Source organism: Malania oleifera, chromosome 9, assembly GCF_029873635.1.
Source record: "Malania oleifera isolate guangnan ecotype guangnan chromosome 9, ASM2987363v1, whole genome shotgun sequence".
NCBI classification, from domain to species: Eukaryota; Viridiplantae; Streptophyta; class Magnoliopsida; order Santalales; family Ximeniaceae; genus Malania; species Malania oleifera.
This window is the reverse complement of record NC_080425.1, coordinates 72,500,319-72,517,991: the sequence shown is the minus strand read 5'-3', so window position 1 is coordinate 72,517,991 and position 17,673 is coordinate 72,500,319.

The window sequence follows — 17,673 nt, the reverse complement described above, 5'->3', positions numbered from 1 at the left end:
CTCTATTATTAGGATTTATTATTTTGAATTTATACTTGTAATTGTAGAATTAATGCGGTTTGATCCAAGAAGGGTATAAATATGTGTAACATTTATTCTAAGGGGATTTCCAACTCAAATCAATAAACATCATACAATAGTCCAACGCCAAACAGGTCTTAGTGTCTTTATCCCTCTTATCTCTTTCTCTCTCACTTTCTTCTCTCCTTAATCTCTTCTCTTTCTATCTCTCCTTACCTTTTCCAATGTTGGTATTTTCACCTCCCTTTTTCTTCCTCTTTTATGATTTTCACAAATTTTACCATGCTTGTCCTTGCACTTTTGATGAGAGTTAACATTATGAGTCCATTCATAGCCAAACCATTATCTACCCATCTAAATTTGCAACATCCCTTAAAATGTTCTTGATTTTTTATCTAACATATTTTTGGTATGTTTGTGTGATACCGCTTATGTTATCCATTACTAAAGGTTTAAGGTAAGGTCATTATATCACAGATGCTAATCGAGCTTACTGATGCTGACTTGGTGATGATTCGACAACAATTGACTGTAGAACATATTTGAATAGTCACTCATAGTTCTCACGAGGTGACAATTGCGATGAAAATTTGTAATAACCCAAGAAATTCACCCAAGCCTCATCGAAGAACACAGGGGTTTCGTCGACGAAGGTTCTTCAGGATCTCATCGACGAAGACACGTCTCGTCGATGAAAAAATACCGAGGGAGGGTTTAAGGCAGACTGAAACTCGTCGACGAGGGTACAGGTTCATCGGCAAGGTGATGTGTCTCGTCGACGAATCCGGCTCTATAAATAGCTAAAACTTGGATTTTTTGGTAGATTCTTGGTGCAAGAAACCCTTCTCTCTCTCTCTCTCTAATGACCCTCTCCCCTTCTCTCTTCGATCCCAGTTCCATTTCTTGCCGGATTGAAGATATGAGGCCACCACGACGCTCCTGACAAAGTTCTCTACAAGTCTGCCGGAGCTGATCGTTGGAGAAGTTGGTTTGGAATTCATCCCAATTTTAGGCTAAGACAATTTATTTAGGATTTGCTTTCCCTACAGTTATAAGAAATGTTATATACAGGAAAATACTGATGTTTGGTTCTGGGGAATGTTGATTTTAGGGAGTTGATCTGGGAACTCTGCGGGCATAGGGCCATAATTTAGTTGGGGCTTTTCAGATTTAAGGTAAGGGAAATATGCTATGCTAGAGATTTTGTTATATATTTTAGAAGATTATGAATGTATATTTACAAGCACACAAGTTAGGTTATTTCTCCAAAGTATTATAAATATTATTTTACAGCAGAAATTATAGAAATTGAGCATAAGATTTTTAGTACTTAAATGTGTGGCATAAGTTTATTACAATATGGTATGTTGATCATGTAACATTACAAGTATTCAGATATACAGATGAATAGCAGAAATGAGACTGATAATGTTTCCCAGTAAAACATGATTTCTAAACCACAACACTTAGACAGATTATTTAGATAGATTATGTAGTTATAGCATCAAGATGTTATAATTAGATTATTCAGAGATTACAGATATTACATACAGAGTATACATATATTATATATAGATATTTTACACAGATATTATAGATAGTACAGACAGAAATTACAGATGATACAGATAGATATTTTATATATATATATATATATATATATATATATATATTTTTCAGTCAGATATCTCTGATATTACAGCTCAGAATGATAGTGTTATGATTGTTTTTGAAATCATGTTAAAAGCAGCAAGATAATTTTATATTTATATATGTATAGAGTATCACATGATATTAAAACCTTGTGAAAATTACTGATAGAGATATACACAGAAGAGCACGGTACCGTTGCTAATACAGAATAGAGTGGAATCACATAACTTAGATAGTATGTGGATTTCGTCTAGCTGTGTCAGGAGAGATTGTAGTCTCCCCAGCAAGCTGGGTTGAGGTGGCCGGTTAGATGATGTTAGAGTTTGGAGATTGCCTAGAGAGATTGGAGTGAGCTAGATTGGCGAACGTACAGATATAGATTGACTTGCCTGTAGGCCAACCAAAGTAAGTCTAGCCTACGGGCCGCACAACCCTATCATGAGGGCATATATCATAATACACAGATCCCAGGATATAGTAGAAGTTCCTATGTACAGATATAGCACACTGCAGCAATTTATATTATTATATTAGTAGTATGTTCAGATAGCAAACTCAGATACACAGCTATACTTTAAAATTACCCGATATATATTCTATACAGTTTATCAATTTTCTCAGATTACAGTATTAGTATTATTTCAGTATTTTAAATGAATAACTCAGCTGCCACACACTAGTAATAGCATATTTCCACTTACTAAGTGTTGTCTGATCCTAGCGATTTACTATTTTTCATGAGATCCGACTAGGCAAGCAAACTAGACTTGTGGGTAGAGGTTGACTAGAGCTGCCCTTGCTGAAAGGGTAGGTGTGTCTGGATGCCAGGGATTTTGGGGATAATTTTCATATTTTGATGTTGTCACTGGGTGTTTAGTGTTATATTTATATTTTAGAGCATTATAGTTTTCTGGTATTGTATATAGCAGTCCCCAGCTTTGTACACCGCTGCTTAGTTATGTATGACAGACAAAGTTTCTTCAGTGCTCTTTGAGCCTGAGGTATTTTCAGTAATATTTCATACAGTTGATATATATGATATTAAAAAAATTTCAAATAACTATCAGGTTGTCACAGTTTGGTATTAGAGCTTAGGTTGCTAGGTTCTATAGACTCTAGAATGTGACGGATACAATACCAGAATATCAGAAAAGAATTTGAGGTTTGTTCTGTGATCTGAATACAATATTTTCGTGGTGGTTTTTGTGTTTTTCTTGGGGTGACGATTTCAGGAAAACCATAGTAAATTATTGACGATTCATGTGTTTGGGACTATCGACGAATCGTGTGTTTGGATCGCAGGATTGGATTTTGGGGCAGGAACAAGGGAAATAGTTAACAGTGAATTTGAGGTTTTAGTTGGATGGAGTAAAGAAGATCTGTATAGGATTTTAAAATAGTGTCTTGTGTATTTTCAGGATGGATCCGAGGAGCAGTGGTACAGATGTAAGAGGTGATAGATCAGGACCCTATAGTATGGGAGGTGGAGATACAGAGGTCGTTATGCGCAGCGTCACTTAGCAGGTGATGGCTGAGATGGCCAGGAGCGGAGGAGAGCATGGCTATATGATCGAGTAGTTTACGTGGATGAAGCCTCCTTCTTTTGCTGGAGGACTTGACCTAATTGTAGCTGAGAATTGGGTTCACGATGTTGAGGAGATTCTAGTAGTGTTGGCATGTACGTATGAGTAGAAAGTGGCATTTGCATCATTTAAACTGACAGAAGAAGCAAAGCGCTGGTGGAGATCAGCGTGGTTAATTGAGGAGCAGAGGCGAGATCCAGTACCAATATCATGGAGTAGGTTCAAGGAATTATTCTTCGAGCGATATTTCCCTACTATCGTTCAAAGTGCAAAGGCAGCCGAATTCCTGCATTTGGCTCAGGGGTAGATGATAGTGTCTTAGTATGCTACACGGCTTGTTAAGTTATCTCGTTTCACCCCACACTTAGCACCGGATAAAGAAAAGAAAGCAATGAAGTTTGAAGAAGGCCTGAGCAAGAATTTATTTGATCAAGTCATTGGCTTTTGGGCTCAAACTTTGGCAAAGGTGGTGGATAGAGCTGCCATTATTGAAAGTGGTATGCAGAGAGGTGCTGCAGCTCAGAGTCAGAGAAAGAGGTCCACGTCTCAAGATCTTCAGGTGAGTTCCGGTACAGGGCCATGGAGAGGGGATCAATATGGAGGCAGTTAGGGACAGATGACGGGCTGTGGTGGACCTCGGGGTGGATGGGTTGTTTCTACCTGTCCTAGGTGTGGCCGTAGACATCTAGGTGAATGTTGGATGGGTGAGGATGTCTGCTACAAATGCGGGAGACCCAAGCACAGATCTTGGTCGTGTCAGGGATTGCCAACTCAGGCACCAGCTCCCAGACTGTTCTGAGGTGGTTATCAGGCGCCCCATGGAAGACACCAAAAGAATACGGCAACAGAAAAAGTGTACGCGTTGACGCTGGGTGACATCGATGCAGTTGGAGACGTAGTTACAGGTACCCTTACTACTTTCTCATATAAAACGGTTGTTTTATTTGATATAGGTGCCATCCACTCTTTTGTTTCTTCGGTGTATGCTAAATTAACAGGGTATGAGGCACGATTGTTGGATATTGGGTTAGCTGTAGTTACGTCGACTAGGTCAGTGGTGAGATGTAAGAGGGTACTTAGAGACTTTCTAGTCACTATCAAGGGAAAGGTACTGCTAGCTGATTTGGTGATATTAGATATGCAGAGGTTTGATATAATTTTAGGTATGGATTGGCTAGCGGTTAGTCATGCTAGTATTGACTGTCATTTGAAAGAAGTGATTTTCACACCTCCAGGGGAGCCAGAATATAGATTTCTTGGTTTGCGGGTATGTTCTTCACCATAGCTTGTATCGGCTATTCAAGTGAGAAAACTAATTCAAGAAGGCTGCCAGGGATTTGTCGCCTACATTAAGGAATTGCCAAAAGAAGAATTGAAACAAGCTGATATTCCTGTGGTAAGAGAATTTTCATATGTATTTTTAGAAGAATTACCTGGCTTACCACCAGACCATGAAGATGAGTTTACTGTGGATCTTCTACTAGGGTCAGCGCCAGTATCTAAAGCTCCTTACAGAACGACCCCAGCTGAGTTAAAAGAACTAAAAGATCAACTGCAAGAATTACTGGACAAGAGATTTATCAGACCTAGCGTATCGCCCTGGGAAGCACTAGTTTTATTTGTGAAGAAGAAAGATGAGACGATGAGGATGTGTATAGATTATAGGAAGATAAATAAACTGATAATTAATAATAAATATCCTCTTCCCAGGATTGACGATTTGTTTGACCAGCTCTAGGGGACCCAGGTTTATTCTAAAATAGACTTACGGTCAGGTTATCATCAGGTGAGAATAAGGAAAAAGGGCGTCTTGAAGATGGCGTTTCAGATGAGATATGGGCATTACAAGTTCTTGGTGATGCCATTTAGGTTGACTAACGCACCAACGGTATTCATGGATTTAATGAACCGAGTGTTCCATCAGTATTTAGACCAGTTTGTGGTTGTATTTATTAATGATATACTGGTCTACTCAAGGAGTTTTGAGGAGCACGAGCACCATTTGAGGCTGGTATTGCAAACATTAAGAGAGAGGAAGTTATATGCAAAGTTCAAGAAATGTGAATTCTAGCTGAGGCAGGTTTCTTTTCTTAGTCATGTAATCTCTGAGGCAGGTGTATCAGTTGATCCGAGTAAGATAGAGGCAGCGGTAGATTGGGTAAGGCCTGGAAATGTTCAAGAGGTTAGGAGTTTTCTAGGTTTAGTAGGCTATTATCGGTGCTTTGTGGATGGTTTCTCTAGTTTGTCAGGTCCGTTTATGCGACTCATGAGGAAAAATGTGAGGTTTGAATGGACTAATGATTGTGAGCAGAGCTTCCAGGAATTGAAGCAGAGGTTGGTGACTTCCCCAGTGTTGGCTATCCCATCAAGGGAGGATGGGTTTGTGATATATAGTGATGCATTCTTGAAGGGACTTGGGTGCATATTAATGCAACACAGTAGGGTTATTGCGTATGCTTCTTTACAATTTAAAGAATATAAGAAGAATTACCCTGTGCATGATTTGGAGTTAACTGCAGTGGCGTACGCTCTTAAAATTTGGAGGCATTATCTGTATGGTAGAAAATGCGAAATCTTCATGGATCACAAGAACTTGAAATACTTCTTTACCCAGAAAGAATGGAATATGAGGCAAAGAAGGTGGTTACAACTTATTAAAGATTATGACTGCACCATTAGTTACCACTCGGGGAAAGCGAATGTGGTAGCAAATGCTCTGAGTAGGAAATCAGTGGGACCAGCACTGGCAACTATGGAGGTTCAGCATCCGATCCTGATGGATTTGGAGAGACTTAGCATAGAGTTAGTAGAGGATAGTCCTCAGGCATCTGTTGCTAGCCTAGTTGTACAACCTACATTATACCAGAAAATTAAAGTAACTCAGGGAGATGACATAGAATTGGAAGAGGTAATGGCTAGAGCACGGGATGGTCAAGGAGAGAAGTTCAGTATATCAGATGATGGAGCCTTGCGGTTCTGTACTAGGCTATGTGTTCCTGCAGGTACAGAGATTAGGAGAACTATATTGGAGGAGGCTCACAGATTACTATACACAGTCCATCCCGGAAGTACTAAAATGTATTGGGATCTGCGAGAGTACTTTTGGGGGAGTGGAATGAAGAGGGAGATAGTCGAGTTTGTACAGCAGTGCTTGACGTGCCAACAAATTAAGACTGAGCACCAGAGACCAGCAGGACAGTTGCAACCATTGTTCATTCCAAAGTGGAAATAAGATCATGTTTCTATGGATTTCATTACAAGATTACCACCAGTGCGATAGGGATTGAATGTAATTTGGGTGATTATAGATCGTTTGACAAAGACTGCCCATTTCATCCCTATTAAAGTCAACTATTCCATGGACAGACTGGCAAGATATATATTTAGGAGACAGTTCGCGTCCATTGGGTACCAGTGTCCATAGTCTCAAATTGAGATCCTCAGTATACTTCAGGATTTTGGAGAAGTTTTCAGGAGGCTATGGGTACATAGTTAGCATTTAGTAAAGCTTTCCATCCCCAGACACTGAGGATATGCTTCGGGCATGCATGCTAGATTTTGGGGGCAGTTGGACTTAGTTTATGCCGTTGGTTGAATTTGCTTACAATAATAGCTATCAGGCTAGTATTGGTATGACACCTACAAGGCATTGTATAGTAGGAGATGTTGTTCTCCTCTCTTTTGGGATGAGGAAGGAAAGAGGCAAGTTTTGGGTCCAGAGATTATTCAGCAAGTGTATGAAAAGGTTCGACTAATTAAAGAAAGAATCAGTACCGCACAGAGTCGACATAAAAGCTACGCAGACACTCACTGCCGGGAGTTAGAGTTTAATGTGGGAGACCGAGTATTCTTGAAGGTAGCTCTTCCGAGAGGGGTTATGAAGTTTTGAAAGAATGGCAAGTTGAACCCTAGGTATATTAGCCCTTTTGAGATACTAGAAAGAATAGCGTCAGTTGCCTACAGGCTAGCTTTGCCGCCAACGTTATCTAGAATACATGACGTGTTTCATATTGCTATATTGAGAAAATACGTCCCTGACCTGTCCCACATAATTAGCTATGCAGAAATAGAGCTTAAGGATTCATTAGCTTATGAAGAAGTACAAATCTTAGACAGAAAGGTACAAGCACTATACAATAAAGAAATTTAGTTAGTAAAAGTTTGGTGGAAGAATCATTCTATAGAGGAAGCTTCTTGGGAGCTCAAGGAGCAGATCAGATAGAAATACCTGTAGTTGTTCCAAGAGGTTTAGAGGTAATCAGGTAAAGTATAATAGCTAGATAGTATTTCTTTTGCAGGTATATATATTGAATAGATAAAAGTAGTTATTAGTTTTATATGTGTAATCTCCCAGAACATAGAATGTAACCATGGTATTCCTCTGCCATAAGTGAGGGTAAGTAATAAAATAAGTAGATCATTTGCCTTTATGGAATGATAGATTACATGGATAGTGGTTAACAAAGATAGTAAATGTAACAACCCAAAAATTATTCCATTTTTTTTATCTATATATATATATATTACTTAAATATCCCTGCTAAAGACTCTTAGGCCTCAGATAGGCACTGAAGTATTTATGTAAGTAGTGGGCACACCTATGCAGCGAAAAAACATAAATCACATAACCACATATATACATACAATACTAGAATTCATTATCTTATCCACATCATAATTACTTATACAAGTCCCCTTTACCCAAAACTCAACATCCAACAAAAACTTACCCTATATATAGGGCAATAAAAAGGGCTTTCTTTCTATTTGTGAGCCTGTTCAGCTCGCCTAACTGGTTCACCTGAAAATATTAGAATAATGGGGTGAGTCGATGCTCAGTAAGTGGAAATATACTATTACTAGTGTGTGGCGACTAAGTTGTATGGTTATAATAGCAATACTTAAAACTTGGTAAAATTTGGCAAATAGTAAAACACATTTATCTCATTTATAATAGCTTAAAATATAACTGTACCATCTAAACTTGCTATCATTTATACTGCTAATATCATACTATATTCAAAAAATGCTGTAAAATTGTATACATATACATAATTGTACTCTTTCCCTGAGACTCTGTATGTCATGATTTGACCCCTCATGACAGGGTTGTGCGGCTCGTAGGTGGGACTTACATTGATTGGCCCTCGAGGTAAGTCAATATACTCTACACTACCTCAGCCCGGCCAAACTGCATCCTCTTTTAAGCATGGGTTTGGCTGCTACCTCGTCAAATCGGCCCTCTTCAACCCAAATTGGGGAGCTACATCCTCTCCGAGCACGGTTTGACGGTACCCACACACTATCTGAGATATGTGGTTGCACTCTATTTGTATATAGCAACGGTACCGTGCTCTATAAACTGTATCTGTTTATAATATTTCCACAGGGATCTAATACTATATAAGTACATATATATATATATATATATATATATATATATATATATATCTTTTCTGTTTTCATAATTTTTTCAAAATAACCATAACACTACAACTCTGTACTATAAATACTGTAATATCTGAATAACTGTAGCATCTTGATGTCATACTGTATAATGTGTATATATATTCTGTCTATATACTCTGAGTGTTATGGCATTTAGGAAAACATAACTTTCTATAAACACTGTATTTACTAATCTGAATAAACATCTGTATATAGTTATATTTATTTATCTGTGTAATTCTCTGAATAAAAACTGTATATATACATACATCTATTTGTATAATATCTGAATGTATCTGTATATGCTATACGACTTTATATACTATAAAAAATGTATAAAACTCTATATCAAGTAATATGTACTCAGGCCACACATACTTTAAAAACTTATATTCTGTAAAACTATATAATAACAGATACACACAAACACACACACACACACACACACACACACACACACACACACACACACACACACACACACACATATATATATATATATATATATGTAAAATTTCTGTTAAATAATCCTAGCATAGCATATTTCCCTTACTTTATCTTTGAAAAGTCTTTACTGTACTCTGACCCTATATCCGTAGGGTTCTCTACTCAACACCCTGAAAACGACATTCCCCATAACAAAACATCGGTTTTTTTTTTTTTTTTGCATACAAAATTTCTTATAACTATAGGAAAAACATATTTTGAATAAAATGTCTTTCCTTGAGTTTGGGATGAATTTCAAATCACCTCTACCAATGATCCGCTTTGACAAATTTGCAGAGAACTTCCCCAGGAGCATCGTGGTGGTTTCAGATCGTTGATCCAGTGAAAGACGGGGTTGGGATCGTAGAGAGGAGTGGAAGATGTTTTAGAGAGAAAGAGGGAGTTTGATGCACCAAATTATGCAAATTAATCCAAGTTTTCACTATTTATAGCCTCGGATTCATCGACGAGACATGTCATCTCGTCGATGAGTTCTTAAGAAATTTCATCGACGAACCTTCCTTCCTTGTCGAAGAATTTCAAACTGCCTAAAAACCCCTCTCGGTATCTTCTTGTCGACGAGGCATGGCTTCGTCGACAAGGCCTCCTTATGCGCTCGTCGACGAACTCCATGTGTTCGTCGACGAGACCCTATGTAATTTTCCTGGGTCATCACATTCTCCTCTCCTTATAAAATTTCGTCCTCAAAATTAACTATTCGTGTTGAACATCATCCATATAATTTATCATCCCAAGAGGTAAATGGTCTACTTATTTTATTATTTACCCTCATTTATGGTAAAGGAATACTGTGGTTACATTCTAAGCTCTGGGAGATTACACATATGAAACTAAAAACTATCTACTAACTAAATCAATATATGTACCTGTAAAAGAAACATTACCTAACTATTTACATTTTACCTGATTACTACTAATCTTCTTGGAACAAATGGGGTTATTTCCGTCTTATTTCATCCTTAAGTTCCCTTGAAGCTTCTTCTGTAGCATGATTCTTGTACAAAACTTTCACTAGCTGAATTTCTTTCGTGCGCAGTTTTTGTGTCTTCCGATCTAAAATCTGTATTGGTGCTTCCTCATAAGCTAGTGAATCTTTAAGTTCTATCTCTGTATAGCTGATTATGTGGGATGGGTCTAGGACATATTTTCTTAACATAGCAACATGAAACACGTCATGAATTCTAACTAGAATTGGTGGCAAAGCTAGCCTATAGGCAACTGGCCCAACTCTCTATAGTATCTCAAAAGGGCCAATATACCTAGGGCTCAACTTTCCTTTCTTCCTAAACCTCATAACTCCTTTCATACGAGCTATCTTCAAAAATACTAGATCTCCCACATCGAACTCTAACTCTTGGCGGCGAGTGTCTGCGTAGCTTTTCTGCTGACTCTACGCAGTGCTGATTCTTTCTTTAATTAGTCAGACCTTATCATATGCCTACTGTACAATCTCTGGACCCAACACTCGACTTTCACCTACTTCATCCCAAAATAGAGGAGAATGACATCTCCTACCATAAAATGCCTTGTAGGGTGTCATGTCGATGCTAACCTGATAGCTGTTATTGTAAGCAAACTCGACTAACGGCGTAAAATGAGTCCAGCTATCTCCAAAGTCAAGCACACAAGCACGAAGCATATCTTCTAGTGTCTGGATCGTCCTCTCAGTCTGATCATCTGTCTGAGGATGGAAAGCGGTGCTAAATGCTAACTGTGTACCCATGGCCTTTTGAAAACTTTTCCAAAACTGCGTAGTAAACCGAGAGTCTCGGTCGGAGACTATGGATACTGGTACCCCATGGATACGAACTATCTCCTGAACATATATTTCTGCCAATCTGTCCATGGAGTAATCGACTTTAATAGGGATGAAGTGAGCGTTCTTCGTCATACGATCAACAACCACCCAAAATGCATTCAACCCCTATCGCACTTGTGGTAACCCCGTAACGAAATCCATCGAAATGTGATCCCATTTCCACTCTGAAATGAACAAAGGCTGCAACTATCCTGCCGGTCTCTGGTGCTCAGCTTTAACCTGCTGGCATGTCAAGCATTGTTGCATAAATTCAGCTATCTCCCTTTTCATTCCGCTCCACCAAAACTCGTAGATCCCTATACATTTTTGTAATAACCCCAAAAAGGGTTATAGAAGATTAGTAGAGTGATTCCAAAAAAAAATAATTAATTAATTAAACGGATTTTTTTAAAAAAAGAAAAAAAATTAATTAAAATTAATTTTTATTTTTATTAATAAAATATATTATTATTATATTAATTAAATATATTATTATTATTATTATTATTATTATTATTATTATTATTATTATTATCATTCCAGAAGCTAGAAGCTTCAGGAATGCATTTTGGCTGGCAGGCCGCCCCCCCCCTTCTTCCTATCTTCTTCATCTTCTTTCTTTATTTTATTTTCTTTTCTTTTCTTTTAACTTGCAGCTCTGCGAGTTCTCTCTCTCTCTCTCTCTCTCTCTCTCTCTCTCTCTCTCTCTCTCTCCCTCTCTCCTCAATTTCGTGATGGATTTTCGCCCGATTAAAAATCCAAAGATACCATTAGACTCCATTCGCCGCTGCCGTCATTTCTACCGAAGCGGATCGGTGATAGGAGCGGCGTAGGCGTATTCCCTGGGGTAAGTCATTTTTTCCTTTTTCTTTAATTTCTTGCAAAATATAAGCCCAATTGACGAACAGACACTATCACGAGAATCTAGGGATGATTCTTTATAAGTCTAGCGGGACGAAATTCTCGTGGGGGTGTCAAACCAAAACCCCAAATTTGGGGTGCGGGGGTTATTGAGGGGCTTATTTTTAATTAATTAGTATTAAGTTAGAAATGCTAAAATAATGAGCATCTAGGGTTGACGTAGGATTTCTGAAATTTAGGGCCCGGGTGAGCGTCGTGGGTGTAATTTTGGGACTCGCAGGCAAAATTCAGAAAAATTAAGTGGAGGTTTTAAATAATAGTCTAAATATTAATTTGAGGTATATGAAGCCTAGGGAAGGTTAGATGGGTATTATTTTTGGAGAAATAGATTAATTAATTTGGGAAAAATGTAAATTGTAGGAGTTAAATTTCAGGTGCTAAGGGTATAGGATTTGGGTCCTAACAAGTCTCTCAGTAAGTCAGGTAAGGGGAATAAATTATAACAGTGTTTTTAGAATTATTATTTGAATGAATATGTGAAAATGAGCATATGATATTTTTTCTGAAAATTATTATGATATAAATATTAGATAAACTATGTGGCGTTTGAGTAATTTTAAATTGTGGTATTTTGGAGTGTAAAATATAACGATGAGTAATTTCTAAGAAAATATTAAGATGAGAATTACTGATGTGATTAGTGAAAAATAATGTAATATGGTATTATTATGTGAGTAGAAATGTTTTGCCTGGAAAATGAGATTTTGTGAATTATTGATATTGGAAAATAATGAAATGCGGTATTTATTTGTGAGTGAAAATTATTTACATGAGAAATGAGTTTGTACAAATTACTGATATGAGTATTTTGGGAAAATGTGAAAAATACGTGAAATATGATATATGATATCACGAGATGATGAAATGTGCACAGAAAATGATGAGAATATTTATATTGAACTGAATTGTGATATACTGGAATATAATTGATGAAATGCCAATACCGCATAATGATTGCGGGTATGTGGTAATAAACCATGTTGGATGGTTATGATATTGAGCACGGTACCGTTGTGAGTAGTGTTAGTGCAACCACACGGACTCTTGGAGTGTGTGGCGTGACAGTCGACTGTGCCATTGTGTAGGGTTGTTGGACCCCTTGAGTCCGGATCTGGGTATTAGGTCGGCCAGTCGTACTACAAATGCGATATGTGATATGATATTTGATCTAACCGGGTCAGCCAACCGCGGTTAGATCCAGCCTTCGGGCCACACAACCTTGACCGTAGGGGGAAGCATGGCGTGTATAGAAAGATTCTTAGGGTGGCCATGAGTTACAAACACGATGTTGGTATTTGATACCGAGGATACTCATGAGCCGGAAAGTAAAGTGGAAATGAAAAGTGAAAGAATGATAAAATTGACTAAAATGAGAAATGAAAGAAAGAATGGTAATTGAGAAATAAAGAATGATAAAATTGAGAAATGGAACAGTGTGAGTTAATAATATAAATAATTAAGGTGAAGTGAAACTCTCCGCCTGAGGGCTTACTAAGTAAGGTGAGTGCCCTAATAGGTATTAGATGTGGCCATACGTGGTTGCATAACGTGTTAGGGTAGAGGGAAGCTACCTGTATGAGCGTGTAATCTTCCCTATTCTTAGGAACTTTGCGGATAATTATGTGTTGAATATCATTGAATTTGATAAATGATTTTAAAGCTTATAAAAGCTTGTGTTGTATATCTATACGATTATGAGAATGTGTATGTCGGTGTATTTTCTCAGATGAAATGATGATTTGAAAAGTAAAGTGTATTATAATTGTACTCATATGGCCACACACTGTAAATAATTTATTCCTTCTTACTGAGATGTGTCTCACTCAATTTATCTAAATTTTTCAGGGAATAGAGACCGATCGGGTGATAGAGCTCCGTGATAGTAGGGAGTGAAAACCCCGGTACACAGGGTGAGTTTTTGGACTAGGGGAGATGTAATTCCCCTAGAGTTGAGTAGTTATTTTTAGTGTGGGAAGGTAGTGTGAATATTTGTATGTATGTTGATGCTCTAAGGTATTGTATTCTGACTGATATGTGTATATTGTCTTCCACTGTTAGGTTGTTTAATAAAATAACTTTTTACCCGATACTCAATGGGGGTCGGATCGTATGAATGATAGTAGGGTTGTTGATGTGGCCGATTTGTGGATTTATGACTTGATTATTTATTTATTATTGAAAAAAAAAATTTGTACGAAAATCGGGGCATCACAATTTTAGTACTGCCGGGATGAATCGTGAATAGGGATCTGTGAGCCTCCTCTAATATAGTTATCCTGATCTCGGTATCTGCATGGACACATAGCCTAGTGCGAAACCACAGGGCTCCGTCATCTGATATGTTGAAGTCCTCTCCTTGACCATCCCGCATTCTAGCCATCACCTTTACCAAATCTGTGCCATCACTTTGAGCTATCTTAATTTTCTCATATAGTGTAGGCTGTACCACCAGACTAGCAATAAATTCCTGAGAACTATCCTCTACTAATTCTATGCTGAGCCTTTACAAATCCATCAAAATTAGGTGCTGAATCTCCATGACTGCCAGTGCCGGTACCACGGGTTTCCTACTCAGAGCATTAGCTACCACATTCGCTTTTCTTGGGTGGTAACTAATTGTACAGTTATAATCTTTAATCAGTTCTAGCCACCTTCATTGTCTCATATTCAGTTCTTTTTGGGTAAAGAAATATTTCAAGCTCTTGTGATCCATGAAAATTTCGCACTTCCCACCATATAGGTAATGCCTCCAATTCTTAAGTGCGTACACCACAACAACTAACTCCAAATCATGCATGGGATAGTTCTTCTCATACTCTTTAAGCTGTCTAGACGTATACGCGATAACTCTGCCGTGTTGCATCAATACGCACCCAAGTCCCTTCAGGGACACATCACTATATGTCACAAAACCGTCCTCCCTTGATAGGATAGCTAGTACCGGAGCTTAAACTAACCACCGCTTTAACTTCTGAAAACTCTGTTCACAAACAACGATCCAATCAAACTTCATGTTTTGCCTCGTAAGTCGTGTTAATGGACCCGATAATTTGGAAAAGCCATCTAAAAAACTCCAATAATAGCCTACTAATCCTAGAAAACTCCTGACCTCATGAACACTGCCTGGTATTTCCCAATTCACCACTGCCTCTATTTTACTCGGATCCACTGATATACCTGCCTCAGAGATCACATGGCCGAGAAAAGTAACTTGCCTTAACTAGAACTCACATTTCCTTAATTTTGCATATAATTTCTGCTCTTTCAACATTTGCAACACCAGCCTTAGATGAAACTCGTGCTCCTCAAAACTTCTCGAGTAGACCAGTATATCATCAATAAACACAGCCACAAACTGGTCCAAATATTGATGGAACACCCGATTCATTAAATCCATGAATACTTCTAGTGCGCTAGTCAACCCAAATGGCATCACTAAGAACTCATAGTGCCCATATCTGGTTCGGAATGCGGTCTTCGAATAATCTTATGCTTTAACTTTCACTTGATGATAACCTGATCGTAGGTAAATTTTAGAGTAAACCCGGGTCCTTTGGAGTTGATCAAATAAATCGTCAATCCTAGGGAGAGGATATTTATTCTTGACTGTTAGTTTATATATCTCCCTATAATCGATACACAATCTCATGGTCCCGACCTTCTTTTTCATGAACAGAACTAGCGCTCCCCAGGGCGATACATTGGGCCTGATGAAATCCTTATTCAACAATTCTTGTAACTGTTCTTTCAATTCTTTTAACTCGACTGGAGCCATACGATATGGTGCTTTAGATATCGGTGCTAACCTTGGAACTAGATCTATAGTAAACTCGATCTCTCAGTCTGGTGGCAAGCCAGGAAATTCCTCTGGAAAGACTTGGAAATTCTCTCACCACGGGTATGTTAGCTTGTTTTAATTCTTCTTTTGGAAAATCTTTTATGTGTGCGACATACTCCTGGCAACCACCCTGTAGCAGTCTCCTCACTTGAATAGCCAATACCAGTTGTGGTGAGGCACGTACATGTGATCCTACGAATCTGTATTCTTGCTCACCTCGGGGTCTGAAAATCACTTCTTTCTGATGGCAATCAATGCTAGCGTGATGTATAGCTAACCAATATATGCCTAGTATCATATCAAACCCCTGCATATCTAGGACTACTAGATCAGCTGGTAGTACTCTCTACTGAATGCTTACTGGAAAATTCCGAAGTACCCTCTTGCATACATCTAATGGCTGTGTCTCTACTCCAGTTATTTTCATATATCCCGCCGATATAAAGGAATGTGTGGCATCTGTATCAAATAAAACAATAACTTTATATGGTAAACCAATAAGATTACCTGTGACTACGTCTCCAGCCATCTCAGCGTCACCCGGCGTCAACGCAAATACCCTCGCCGACGCAGTGTTCCTCTGCTGACCTCCACGGGGCACTTGGTATCCACCCCGAAATGGTCTAGGAGCTGGCACATAACTTGGTGGCATCTGACAGGATCGAGCCATATGACTAGGTCTCCCGTAGCGATAGCAAACATTCTCCCATAGTCGGCACTCACCAGGATGTCTCTGTCCACATCTGATACAAATGGTGGAGGATGACCACCCTAAAATCCATCCTGCTCTACCATCTATCTCTGACCTCCGCCAGATCTACCACCTCTCTAGGAGCCTCGGCTGGGATCTGCCTGAAAACTCGAGGGTGCGATCATCTTCTTCTAACTCTGTGTCTCAATCTCTTTCGGTAAACTTTCCTCTGCTATAATGGCCCTATCAACCAACTCTACAAAATCCTGGATCCTCAGTACCGCCACTTGCCTGTAAATATCTCGCCTCGGGCTTCTCTCAAACATTCTGGCCTTCTTTACTTCATCGGGGACAATATATGGGCAGAAACACTAGAGCTCAATGAATTTCGGCGCGTACTTCCTGACAGCCAATGATCCTTAGGATAAGCTCAGAAACTCCTGCACTTGAGCCTCTTGGACTGAGGCAGAATAGTATATATCGAAGAATATATCCCTGAAACGAGCCTAGGTCATCGGCACTGGAGTCGTCCTCTGCTTCTCCAATAGTCTAGTGGCCATCCACCATTCTCAGCCTCCCCTGCCAGTCTATACGTAACGTATAGAACTCTCTGCTCATCCATATAATGAAGTACCGTCAAGATCTTCTCCACTTCCTGCATCAAATTCTCTACAACTGCAGGGTCAGCTGCTACAGAGAATGCCGACAGGTTCATCTTCATAAATTTCTCTATGGTACATCCCTGAACTGGAGATGGACCTCCCTACTTTCTAGAGCTCCGCGCTATCTCAGTCATGACTTGTTGAGCCACACTATGAAGCACAACATCTGAATCCGTGCCTCCTATGTCAGAAGGCCCAACACCATCGTCCCCACTAGCGTGAGCGCTATTGCCTCCTAGGTCTATCCTGAAAATATATAGAACACTATTTTAGAGTCCTATTTCCCATACAACCTAACTTATTCTATTCTACTAAAACTTTAGATTCTCTATTATCAAACCCTCATGTTCCTGACCCTAAATCAAATCCTGTAACCTAAACACAGGATTCGTTGATAGTTTACTATGACTTTCTTGGAATCGTCACTCCAAGAAAAACATAGAAATGATCACGAAAATCCTGTATTCAAACCATGGAATAAAACCTCAAATCTTTTCCTATATTCTGGTATTGTTTTCAGCTGCATTCTAGAGTTTACAGAACCTAGCAAC